The sequence below is a fragment of the Gracilinanus agilis genome, chromosome 2 (assembly GCF_016433145.1).
Source record: "Gracilinanus agilis isolate LMUSP501 chromosome 2, AgileGrace, whole genome shotgun sequence".
NCBI classification, from domain to species: domain Eukaryota; kingdom Metazoa; phylum Chordata; class Mammalia; order Didelphimorphia; family Didelphidae; genus Gracilinanus; species Gracilinanus agilis.
In genome coordinates, this window is record NC_058131.1 from 601,127,890 (window position 1) to 601,141,412 (window position 13,523).

The window sequence follows — 13,523 nt, forward strand, 5'->3', positions numbered from 1 at the left end:
CTCAGTTTCCTCATCTGCAAAATGCACCAGAGAAGGAAATGGCAAACCTCTGCAGTATGTTTGCCAAGAAAACTTCAAAATGTGGTCACAGAGAATCAGACACAACTGAACCACAACCAAGTAGGTAAGCAGCTACTCTCAGAAAGTGGTTTTGATAGTGTCAATTAAATGTTATTGGCTACTTCTCCATATTAGGATCCTCCCTTTTCCTGAAATAGAACTAACACCTTCTATACCTTAAGAAATATAGATTTCATTAAGGGGAAGGGAAAACAGATGCTGCAATATGCCAACATCTTGGCTATTAGAAAAACAATTTATGCTTGAACAACATAACTAAAAAGATGATAGCATTCTGGTCAAAGGAAAAAAGAAGGAAGAAGAGGAAGAGAAGAAAACAATTTAACAAAGGGCTACTCTACTCAGGCATAATCTATCATTGTGTTTCAATGACACTATATCACCATGGTACAATTTCTCACTGGCATCATTTCTGAGACAGAAGAAATTTTGTTATTTGCCATCTTATGCACACTGAAATCAAACAGTCCCTTAAGTCAAGGGCTTGCACTCTAACGTCTAGAAGAAACACTACCCAAGGGTTGAAACCAAAGCAGGGTTAACTGAGTTAACATCCATTTCTGGCCAGTGGGTGTTGTCTCTTACAGCTTGGTGCCAACAATTAGAGTTCATAGGAATCCATGGGGCCACTTCATTGAAAGGGTCAGAAAGTAGAAGGTAAAACAGGAGGACTAGCCCATATCACATCACTTTCTCCTCAGAATATTTCATCTATTCCTATACCTATAATACTTACCTCTATGAAGACGATTCCTAAATCATGTCTATTGTACAGTTTAGTTCCTGTTCCCCATTTCTAATCTTCCTGCTGTAAATCTCTACCCAGATAGCCCTCCATCATCTTAAATTCAACTAAACTTATCTCCTTCCCAAAATTAGTTGGCTCTCTATTTTATACAATCCTAGAATGTTAGATTTGGAAAGGACATTAGAAATCAATAAATACAGCTTTTCCCTTTTATACGTGGTCCACTCTACAGCCTCACTCCCCAACTGGCACTGGCAGGTTAGGTCTCTAGAGGATTCCTGCTACTGATGGTTCTAGAAGGCTTTTCTTCTAACACTGTAGTTCATGGGTCCCTACTGTTATGCTTCTACTTAACATTCACCTAGTCTTTTGGTTGGCTTTTATAAAAAGGCATTTATTTAAATGGCACAGAAAGATACAAAATCCAGGAGAAGGAAGTATGGGTTCATACTTAAAATGCAGTGGTGGTAAGGTACATATGTAGGGAATACATGTGACTAAGGCATCTCATAACTCTGAAACATTCAGGTCTCAGCATCCTTTCTTTCTCTGGAGGGGCTTCAAAGTTCACTATGGGGTGAATCATTGATGTTGGTGGTAGATAAATTGCTCTCACAGCATCTTGTACATAACAAATCTTCAGTAAATATTTTTTAAACAAATTACATCACAAGTAGGACAATCATAAATTCAAAAATTTAAGCAAGCCCTCTCTCTCTCCTTAGCAGGCCTCATTTGAACAGCCCATGCAGAGCACATCCCACAGTTTGGAGGCTGTCCCTTCCCCCTCATTGTACCAGATTCCTGAGGCCTGCTGAGATGATGTCAAAGGATAGAAAGATCTGCACTGCTCTGGGGAGACCTCAATGTGGGGGAGGGGAATCTATTGTAGAAAGTAGAATGGGATTCTGCAAGCACAGAATGGCACATTCTGGATATCTTTTGTGCAAGGATCACCATGTAGATTGACCTATCCTGTGAGGCCATAATGTGCTTTCATCAGCAAAGTCACTGACAAGGTTGCAGTAGATCTCTCCCCCCTCCAGCTTGCCTTATCCAATTCTCCCTTTGTACCCCCCCAAAAAAAAAACCTGGGTTCCCTCTAGTATGCAGCCATGAAATTGAACATCATCTGAAATTCATAGAAACCCAAATATGTCCTTCAAACTTCACAGCTCAAGGAACTATCATTCATCTCTTATATTCACTGGTCTCGAATGGTCATGCTATGCTCTCTTAAGTTGGTGCCATTTTAAATGGCTAGATTCTAGGTCATTATTCAGCATGAAGATGAATTTCCTTTATAAGTCAGTAATACACTTTTTCCTCTCAGTTAATTTTTGGGCAGTCTGCCCGCCCTAGACCGACATTTCAGCTAAAAGCTGCCATGGAATTTCTTATTCTAAGCAATCTCTCACACTCATTCAATTATAGAATATTAAAGGTGAAAGAAATTTCAGAGGTTATCTAGCCCAAACTTCCACCCTATATTGAAATCCCATCTATAATATACCTCAACTGTGGTCATTCATTGTTAAACAGTTCTATTTGCTAATCTAATCTATGTGTTGAATTTTTTTTCAAACCCTTACCTTCCATCACTGAATTGATACTCTCTCCATTCCAAAACAGAACAGTGGTAAGGGCTAGGCAATTGGGATTAAGTGACTTGCCCAGGGATCACACATATAGGAAGTGTTTGAGTCCAGATTTGAACTCAGTACCTTCTTTCTCTAGACCCAGGCTCTCTATCTACTTGAGCCACCTAGCTGCCCTGTGTGTTGAATCCAAGTCACTTAACACCCATTGCCTAGCTCTTACTGCTCTTTTGCCTTGGAACCAATACACAGTATTTATTATAAAACAAAAAGTAAGGGTTTTAAAAATATGTTAGGAAGTTTTGTGGAGGATACATCAGGGAGAAGAGAGATGAGAACCAGGGAAAGCAATTAGAAGATTATTTCAATAATCCAGGTGAGAGGTGATAAGGTGTTTGCTAAGTTAGGAGTTTTATGAGTAGAAGGAGGTTTTATAAAAGAGCTAGAGGTAGAATCAATAAGATTTAGCAACTGATTGGATGGGAAGTGGTATTGGAGTGAGAATGGGGAGGGAAGAGTCAAGGATGACTGAGGCTGAGAACCATAATGTCTAGATGATGGTGGTGTCCTCAACAGAAGTAGAATTTGGAGGAAGAATGGATTTCAGGGAAAAGATAATGAGTTCTGCTTTGGATATGTTGAGTTCAAGATGCCTATGGATATGTCAAACAGATAGCTGGAGATAAGGGATTGGAATTCAAGAGAGAGATGAGGGCTTCATGTATAAATCTGGTAGTTACCTTACTAAAGACAATAAATGAACCTCTGAGAACTGATGAGATCTTGAAGGAAGAAAGTATAAAGAGAGAACTGGAACCATTATAGAACCTTGGAGGAGTAAACTAGAGCAGTTTGAGTAACAAAGGAGACTGAGAATCAATCAATCAATAAGTACTCATTAAGGGCCTCCTATGTGCCAGGAACTCACTATACAAGCATTGGGTACATAATACAAAGCATAAAACAATTCCTACTTGCAAGACATTTACATTTTAATGGGGAAACAAGTGCATATACAAATATATGCAGAAGCTATATAAATTGTACAAATACAAATAACCACAAGGTAGTCAGGGAAGGAGGGCACTAGCAATTGAGGAGATCAAGAAATATTTCACGTAGTAGGTGATGCTGCAGCTATCTTGAACAGAAAAATTCTGTTAGGCAGAGTTGAGGAGGGAGTGTATGTGAGCCTTCGGGGATAGTGAAGGCAAAGGCATGGAGTAGGGCATGAAGCACTATGTGTAAGAATAGAGAAGAGGCAAGTTTGACTGGGTCTCAGAATACTGGCAGGGCAGTAAGGTCCAGCAAGGATGAGTTAGGGCCAGATTATTAAGGGTTTCAAAAGCTAAATAGTGGGTTTTATATTTTATCTTAGAGTCAATAGGGGTCCACTAGAGTTTATCGTATATGGACATACCTCATTTTGTGGTACATTGCAGATATTTCATTTTTTACAAATCAAACGTTTGTGACAACTCTACTGAAAAAGAAAGATTTCTTACAATAGGCTGAAAGCAGGGGCGCTGTGTCAGATTTATTTTTTTAGCTGCACTGAGTTGTTGCTGGTACCTTTGGTTTTTATGACCCCTATTTTTCCCAATCTGTCCCTTTCCCCTTCTTCTCAGAAAGGCACTGACTGTTTCTAATTTAATCTTTAAATCTCTGCCAACTCTAGACCAACATGCTACACCCAAGTAGTGCTTTAATAAGTATTTGTTAAAATGAATTTTTGATTAGAAGAGTCAAACATTCATTACTGAATTATTCCAGCATTGTATCATTTAGGATTATTCCAAGTAGCCTCACTTCCCCTACTTTAGTCTCAGGTGCCTTTTAACACCACTTAAACTAATGAATAGGCTCAGCCTCCACTCTGCCTCTCCAAAAACCTTCTTATGAGAACGTTCTCATGGATGAGTCCTTTCACTTATGTCCCACTCTTGCTGACCCCATTTGGGGTTTTCTTGGCAAAGATACTCTCCATCTCTTTTTACCGATGAGGAAATTCAGGCAAACAGGTTAAGTGACTTACCTACAGTCAAACAACTGGTAAGATTTGAACTCAGGAAAATTACTCTTCCTGACTCCAGACCCAGTGCTTTATCCACTGGGACACTTATGGGAACCATGCTGGTGGGACTGTCCATCTTCAACAATCTCTATATTTCCTTAAATATACACAACTTCTCTAACAATACAGTGATCCAAGATAACTCTAAAGGTCTTATGACAAAGAATTCTCCTCCAGTGAAAGAAATGATGGCATCTGAATGCAGATCAAAGCATACTATTTTTCACTTTATTTTATTTGTGTGTGCTTTTATTTGGGAGTTTTGCTTTTCTGTGAGCATTCTCTCAAAACTTGACCAATATGGGGAAAAGTTTTGCATAATCATACATGTATAACACAGATCAACTTGCTTACCATCTCAGGGAGGGGGGAAGGAAAAGAGGGAAGAAGACAATTTGGATCTTATAATTTCAGAAAACATATGTTTAAAATTACTATTATGTATACTTAGTAAAATAAAATATTTTTTAAAAACACTCACAATTTCTCCTTCATCCTTCAGGAATGAAGGAAAACCTTTAGATTCTGTCATATAAAGTTATTAAAGAGAAAAGAGAAGAAGGATTTTTTTTTGTAAAGTGTCTATAACCTACTTAATTAAAACACACATATTACTGATACTTAAACCATAGAATAAATAATAGGCCACAGAGGAACACTGTGGTACCTATCCAGTCTAAAGACAACCACCATAAGCCTGAACCCTTGAAGAAAAACTAAAATCTATCCCTTTCTAAAAAACCTCAGAGAAAAAAACATTCCACACATCCTCTCTTGGTAATGTATTCAATCTCCTACCTTCATTTTCTTTTTCCTCTTTCCCCTCTCTTCTTTAAGAGAACTAGGTAACTGAGTAGATAGTATTAAACTGGGAGCAGAGAAATTCTGAATTCTCAGCAAACCTCAGCGACTTACTAGTACTGGAACTCTGGGCAAGTTACTTAACTGCTGTTAGTTTCCTCATCTGTAAAATGGTAATAATAGCATCTCTTCCCCAGGGTTGTTATGAGGCTAAAATCAGATTATATTTGTAATGTACTTTGCAAATCTTAAAGTGCTATATAAATGCTAACTATTATTATTATATGTAAAGTGTTTGGCAAACCTTAAAGTACTATACAAAGGCTGCCCTTTTTTTTTTAAACGCTTACCTTCCATCATGGAATCAATATTGTGTATTGGTTCCAAGACAGAAGAGTGGTAAGGGCAATGGGGGTCAAGTGACTTGCCCAGGGTCACACAGCTGGGAAGTGTCTGAGGTCAGATTTGAACCTAGGACCTCCCATCTCTGGGTCTGACTCTCAATCCACTGAGCTACCCAGCTGCCCCCACTGCCTATTATTACTATGTGTAAAGTTCTCTGCAAAACTGAAGTGCCATTTATAAGAGTATTCACTTATAAAAATGAATAATATGGAAATATGTTTTGAGCAATAATATATGTATAATCCAGTTGAATTTCTTGTCAGCTCTGGGAGTGGGGAGGAACAAAGAGAAGGAGACAACATGAATCATGTAAATTTGGAAAACTAATGAGTAAATTTGTTATTGGAACAAAATAAAGATAAAACTAAAAAAAAGTTTTTAAACTTAAAGTGCTGATATAAATTTGCCAGCTCATTATTTTTATGATTATATATAACTCTAAAAACCTTAAAATATTAAATAACTCTAGCTTTCATTGTTACTATAATGTAAGGTGCTCTGCAAACCTTAAAATGCTTATATAAATGCTAGCTCTTATTATTTAAATGATTATATATGGTACTCTACAAACTTTAAAATACTAAATAAATTCTCTCTAATATTAATATATATATATACATATATATATATATATATGGGCTCTGTAAGCCTTAAAGAGTTGTAGAGGTGCTAGCTGTTACTAGTATTACTATATGTAAAGCACTCTGCAAATCTTAAAATGTTTAAATAAATGCTAGCTGTTATTATTCAATAATAAAGTGTTCATATTATTGTTTTGTTCTTAGGACATAATCATCATTTTAACTAAGTTGAAATATAACAACATCTTGGGAAAGAAGTTTAAATTTTTATTTTAAATAAATGTTTGCTAATAAATGTTAATTTCTACCCATCATTATGAACATGCATATATAGAAATAATTTAAGAAGAAGATAAATATTAACAAAAATATCCAAACAGTCCCACCAGTAGTATCTTCCTTTCCCTAGAAAAGTTCAATCTTTTTTTCATGTAGGAGTTGTTCACTTTTTCAGAATGGACCCATGATTTTATTCTCATAGAACCCTGCTCCTGGCCCCAGTGTCCAACAACTCATCTAGAGCACTATAAACAAACTAATGAGAAAACACCATGACATAAAATCTCCCTATCTGTTTATTATATTTTAAGTACTACTTTATATCAATCCATGCTTTTTTTAAAAATAAAGTTAACAATTTTTTTTTAAGCCCTTTCGTTCTGTCTTGGAACCAATACACAATATTGGTTCCAAGACAGAAGAGCAGTAAGGGCTAGGCAATGGGAGTTAAGTGACTTGCCCAGGGTCACACAGCTAGGAAGTGTCTAAGATCAGACTTGAACCCAGGACCTCCCATCTCTAGGCCTGACTCTCCAACCACTGAGTCATCCAGCTGCCCTCCCCACCCCATTTACTCTTCATCTGTGATACCCAATATTCAATGGTTTCAATCAAAAGTCTAAATTTCTTTATTTTGTCTTTGTAAATCATTTTACAACTGTTTACTTGTTTTCTCTCTTGTAATAAGAAATCAAGGAAACAACTTGTGCTAAAAAAAAAAACTTATATAGTCAAATTATTATAGCCAAACTTATAGTTTATAAAATTTATAGTTTTATTTATAGTCAAATTATTTTAAAGATGCTTTTTCTTGGTTAAAAAACATATAAAAAATAAAATGAAAAATAAAACTTCTTAGTTTCTTAGATGGTATGAATATCAAAAGTATTAGATTATAGATTCAGAGCCTGAAGGGATGGATGTCAAAGGACATCGACACCTACTCTCTCATCTTATTGATAAGGCAGAGATGTGACTCTAGTCACAGAGACCCTCTAGTTTCAAATCCATTGTGCCTACCACCATGTACTATACTGTCTCAGTTACTCTGTGAGTCTAAAATAATGAATTAATGAGAAATTAATTCATCTGTTGAGTTTTTAAAAACATTTTCTCCCAGGAATAGAAATAGAATTCAGTACAATTTCCGTTATTTTCTTATATATCATATTTTTATTTTTTTTTTATTTTCACCTTCTATCTTAGAATTGATACTAAGAATCAGTTCCAAGGCAGAGGAATGGTAAAGGCCAGGCAGTTGGAATTCAGGGACTTGCCAGGATCACACAGCTAGCTAGGAAGTGTCTGAGGTCATATTTGAGCCCAAGACCTCCTGTCTCCAGGCCTGGCTGCCTATCCATTTAGCCACCTAGCTATTCCTCATAGGCCATTTCTTTCTTTCATTTATCTTCCTGAATGAGAAAATGTTTACCATTTGGATTGATGGTTTTTAGTTGATGATATGTTTCTTCTCTGTCACTGACATTTTGGTATTCTTTGTGAATTTATTCAAGCTAAAGTGTTTTGTAATAGAACAAATTTCATTTCTAGGATCCTTGCTGCTATAATTTCATTTGATTTTTTTCCTTCTGGTATCTTTCTTCATTTTCTTTTAAGCCATAATATTCCTTTATCAAGCTGCAAAGTTTTTTCCCTATCTTTTAATCAATCTTTCTCTTTTCAGTGAGGCACTTTTCCTTGTGAAAACTGTTTTATTGTTGAATTTTTCCTTTATTTAGTAAATCTGCTGTTGATTCCAAGGTGCTGAAGAAATGGGTTCAATCCACAAAGCAACATGTTTGATATACTTATAATTCAATAATTCAATTTCAATATATTATTTCAATTTCAATATAATTCAATAATTCAATTTCAACATTTATTAAGCATTTACTGCAGGCAGACATTGGGCTAAGGTAATAGGGGAATTCTAAAGCCTAGATAAGACAGGGTCCCTCTGCTAATGGAACTTGCCATTTAATAGGAAGCTGTGATGTGCACAAATAACACAATGCAAAGACATGATAAATGCATTACAAAAGTGCATACAAAGGGGGGCAATTAGGTAATTCCATGGCGAGAGAGTAAGGCCTAGAGACAGGAAGGTCTTGGATTCAAACCCTCTGCAGTCTGGTTTCTGACTTCATCATTCAAATGAAACTGCCCTCTCCAAAGTTACTAGTGATCTGATTGATAAATCGAATAATGGTCTTGTCTCAGTCCCTATCCTTTTGGAACTTTCTATGACATTTGCCACTGTTGACAACCTTCTCCTCCTATATACTCTTTCCTCTCAGGGTTTTCAAGACACAACTCTTTCTCTTAGTCCTCCCTTGCCGGTTACTACTGGGGGCTACACTCCCTAAATCTAACAATTCTTTTTCAGTACCCTTTGCTAGATCTTCATCTGTCAAAGCCTTTAGTAAATGGTATCCTCCAAGGGTTTTGGGGGGATCCTCTTTTCCCTCTATACTATATCATTTAGTGACCTCCTCACTTCCCAAAAATTCATTCCTTCATCTTAGAATGATTCCAAGATCTTTTACATTCATACATTCATCTTAGAATGATTCCAAGATCTATTAAATTCATTAAATTTATTCATTCATTCATCTTACAATATTTCCAAGATCTGTAGATTCAGCCCTAATCTCTCTCCTAAAGTCATTTCCAACTTCTTGCTTGACATCTTCATCCAGATATCCTATGAGCATCTCAAACACATGCACAAAATAAAATAAATTAAAATTTTCCCCAAAACCCAGCCCTCTTTCAAACTTCCTTGTTACTGTCAAGGACATCACTATTCTTCCATTTACCAAGACTTTTGGCCTTAGTGTCACTCTCAACTTCTCAGACTCACTCACCTTCTACTATTCAATCAGTTGCCAAATTTTGTCATTTCTAACCCTACAATATTTCTTGTCTGCTTCTCTCTACTTGTACTTGTTATCACCTAGTTCAGACCCATATAACCTCTTGCCTGGACTATTGCAAATAATTAGTCTCATTGCCTCATGTCTCTCTCCACTAATCCACCCTTCATCCCACTTGCCAGAGTGACCTTCCTAAAGCATTGGTGTAACCATCTTTCTCCCTCTCTCTTTTTCTCTCTTCTCTCTCTCTGTCTCTCCTCTCTTCTCCTCTCTTCTCCTCTCCTCCTCTTCTCTTCTCTTCTCTTCTCTTCTCTTCTCTTCTCTTCTCTTCTCTTCTCTTCTCTTCTCTTCTCTCTTTCTCTCTCTCCTCCCTCTCCCCCATATATATACACACACATACCCACATCCTGCTCATTACTCTAAAATCAAAAATAGAAAACTCCTCTATTTAGCATTTAAACGTCTTCATAATCTGGACCCATCTTATTTTTTTCCAGTTTTCCTAAATACTGCTCTCTCTCTCAGAATCTCTGTCTTCCTTCAAGACTCAGCTCAAGCCCAGTGTGGTGGTGAATGCCTATAATCCCTGCTCAGAGGAGGGCTGAGGTTGGCAGATTTCTTGAACTCAGGAGTTCTGAGCTACAGTAGGCTAAGCTGATTAGGTGTCACCATTAATTAAGTTCAGTATTAAGATGGTAACCCCCTGGGGGGAGTACCAAGTTGCCTAAGGAGGGGGTTAAAGTAGCCTAGGTCAGAAACTGAGCAGGTCAAAGCCAGCCCTTGTAGTGATTAGAGTGGGCCTAGGCTTATATGTAGCTCTTGCACTTCCAGCCTGGATTAGAAAGGGAGACCTAGTCAAAAAAGAAAAATGCCTGCCTAGATGTTGTCTCTTGCTGGATGCTTTTCCTAGTCTCTCCTTCTTCTTTAGAAAAATCTAAAGTGATTTTTCATTTCCTCTGTATGTATCTCATAGACACCTATTTGTAGTAGACATGTTGTCTCCTTCATTAGATTGTAAACTCCTTGCAGGCAGAAACTTTTTTTTCCCCTTTCTTTGTATCATAAACTCTTACCCCAATACCTGGCACATAGTAAGCTCTTAGTAAATTCTGGATGAGGGGCAGCTAGATGACTTAGTGAATAGAGAGCCAGGCCTGGGGATGGAAAGTCTTGGGTTTAAATCTGACCTCAGACTCTTCCTAGCTGTGTGACCCTGGGCAAGTCACTTAAACCCTATTGCCTAGCCCCTCCCACTCTTCTGCTTTGGAAACAATATACAATATTGATTCTAAGACAGAAGGTAAGGGTTTAAAAAACAACAAGATTATCTCTGAAAGATGAGTCTTCTGGACTCTAGGTCACACACACACACACACACACACACACACTCAGGTCAAAGAACCTTGACCAAAATAGTCATTCTGTAAAGAGGTCTCACCTGGCTCTCATTCTCTTATTTCTTTCCAAAACCCACAGCTCAGTTACCGCAGGTAGTTGGAAATGTCCACAGGAGAGAGATTAGGGCTGAATATATAGATCTTGGAATCATTATAAAGATGATAAATGAATGCTTGGGGAGGTGATGAGGTAGTAGATAGAGAAAAGAGGATCCAGGAACAAACCTAGGGGGATACCCACTGTTAGTGGTATGATACAAATGAATGACAGGTCATCCTAACCCAAGCCCAGAAGCGAAGGCTCTCCTGCTCTTCTCAGTCTTACATGGGTAAGCACAGTCCCAAAGCCAATGGGCATGGGACTCTCTCCTTACTGGTAGAGATGAAGGCCCTCCCCTGCATCAGGAGGAGCCGGGCAGAGTTGGCATGAACAGGAGAGAGGAGAGCTCTTCAGTTTTCCTCTAGTTTCCTTCAAATCTTTTTTCAAGCTTTGAGTTCCTTCCCAAGCTCCTGGCTTCTAGCTTCAAGAGGAAAGATAAATGAGGCCAATCCCACTTCCAGTTGCTGGGAAGACACCTTGAAGACTTCCAGCTTTTCTCATGTCTCCTCTGGTCAAATAAAACCAAATGAAAATCAAAGAGCTTTCTTCTAGCCAACCTTGACCTATCCCTTAATGATCACAGATCAAGACACAACTAGTTCATGTCTGAGGCTGGATTTAGGCCTTAATTGGACCATGTTATCATCCAGCCAAAAACCCTCCATTTTACAGATGAGAAAACTGAGACACAGAGAAGGTAGTGAGAGGAACAGGAATCAAACCTTAGTCCTCTGACACAAGTCCAACATATTTTCTATGGAACCACACACTGCCTCTCATGGAGAATCATGTCCTTGGTAGGGCTACTGATAGCAGTTGCAGCCTTCCTGCCCTGCCTTGTTGATCATAATGACATGTTTTGAAGAATGGAGTAGGGGAAGTTGAGAGAACTCTTTCAGATATCTATTTTCAGAGATACTAAGGCATTGGAGTTGGGATCCTGAGGAGAGAGGGAAAGATTCAGGGGTGAATTAGGTGAGGAGTCAGTAAGAGCAGAGTATGCTGAGTAGTTATGAAGGCCAGTTGAAGTGATAGAACATAATTTTCAGTAGATGAAATCAGTCTGAATTTGTGACTTTCTCCAGCATTGCTTAATAATTCACATACTTAAGTAGAAGAATGAAAAGATGAGGTTAGCCAGGACTGAGGCCAAATAGGCTGGGAATTACAGAAGGTTGGGGGGGGGCAGAGATGAATATTAAATAGTAGTGGTGATAATGGGCATCCTTATTTCATTCTTGATCTTTATTGGAAAAGGTTCTAGTTTATCCCCATTACAGATAATGTTTGCTGATGATTCTAGATAGCTGCCCTTTATCACTTTAAGGAAAACTCTTTTTAGTCCAATGTTTTCTAATGTTTTTGTAAGGAATAGATGTTATATCTTGTCAAAGGCATTTTCTGTATGTATTGAGATAATCATATTGAGATAATTCTATTGTTTTTGTTATTGATATGGTCAATTATACCGATAGCTTTCCTAACTTTGAATCATCTCTGCATTCCTGTTATAAAACCCACTTTGTCATGCCATATGCTTCTTGTGTTTCTCCTAAGGATAACACATTATCCCAAACCTTCTTAATTAGTGAACTTCCATTTCCTATTCTCCCTTCCGCCATCTTCTGCATCCTAGGATTGGAAGGTATTAACATACTCCTTGTTCTCCATTGTTACTTCTAGACCAAATGTCCATCACCATTAACTTATAATTATATTAATGACCCCTTTTACACCCTGACCCTAGAATTTATCAATCTCTTCAACACCACAGTCTCCTCTTCCTCCACTTTATTTTGGTTACAGATTAAGCTGATTCCACTTAAACCTCCAAAATCATGAATTTTGACCTTATCTCCTCACTTTCTATCTCATTCCCTCACACTAAATCTATTCTCTTCTTTCATCATTGCCTTGACCCCTTTCTATCTTCCTAGTCCAACCCCTCCTCCCTGTCCCCTTCAAGCTTCACTTGCTTCCATGTACAGCCTTAACTTTATGGTCCATGATTTTACCAATTCACCTACTACCACTCAAAAATTCATCCCCCAACCTGATGAACCCAAAGATCCAAGGTTTTTGTAAAAGAACTCACTGTTTAACAAAAACTGCTTGGATAATTGGCAAACAATATGGCAGAAACTAGACATACACCAATACTATTGGGAGAAAACCAGAGTTTAATTAAAGAGAGGGGACAGGAGTGTTGGAGGAAGAATATGAAGGTTTTGTTAAGAATAGGAGAGGGCTGAGAGCAGTAGCATATGCCTATAATCCTATTACTGAAGAAAGCTGAGGCTGATGAATCTCTTGATTTCAAGAGTTCTGAGTTGCAAATGAGCTAATATCAATATATTAATGCTTGCATTAAGTCCAGCACTAATATGGTGAACCAATTGGAAGCCAAAGGAGCCTCAAGACAGAGCAGCCCAAATCAGAAAAATGGAGTAGGTCAAAACTTCTCTGCCAATCAGCACTGAGATCAATGGCAAGATAGGGAGATCCATTATGAGAGGGGGGGAAGGGAAGGGAGGACAGAACGAAGGAAGGAAGGAAGGAAGGAAGGAAGGAAGGAAGGAAGGA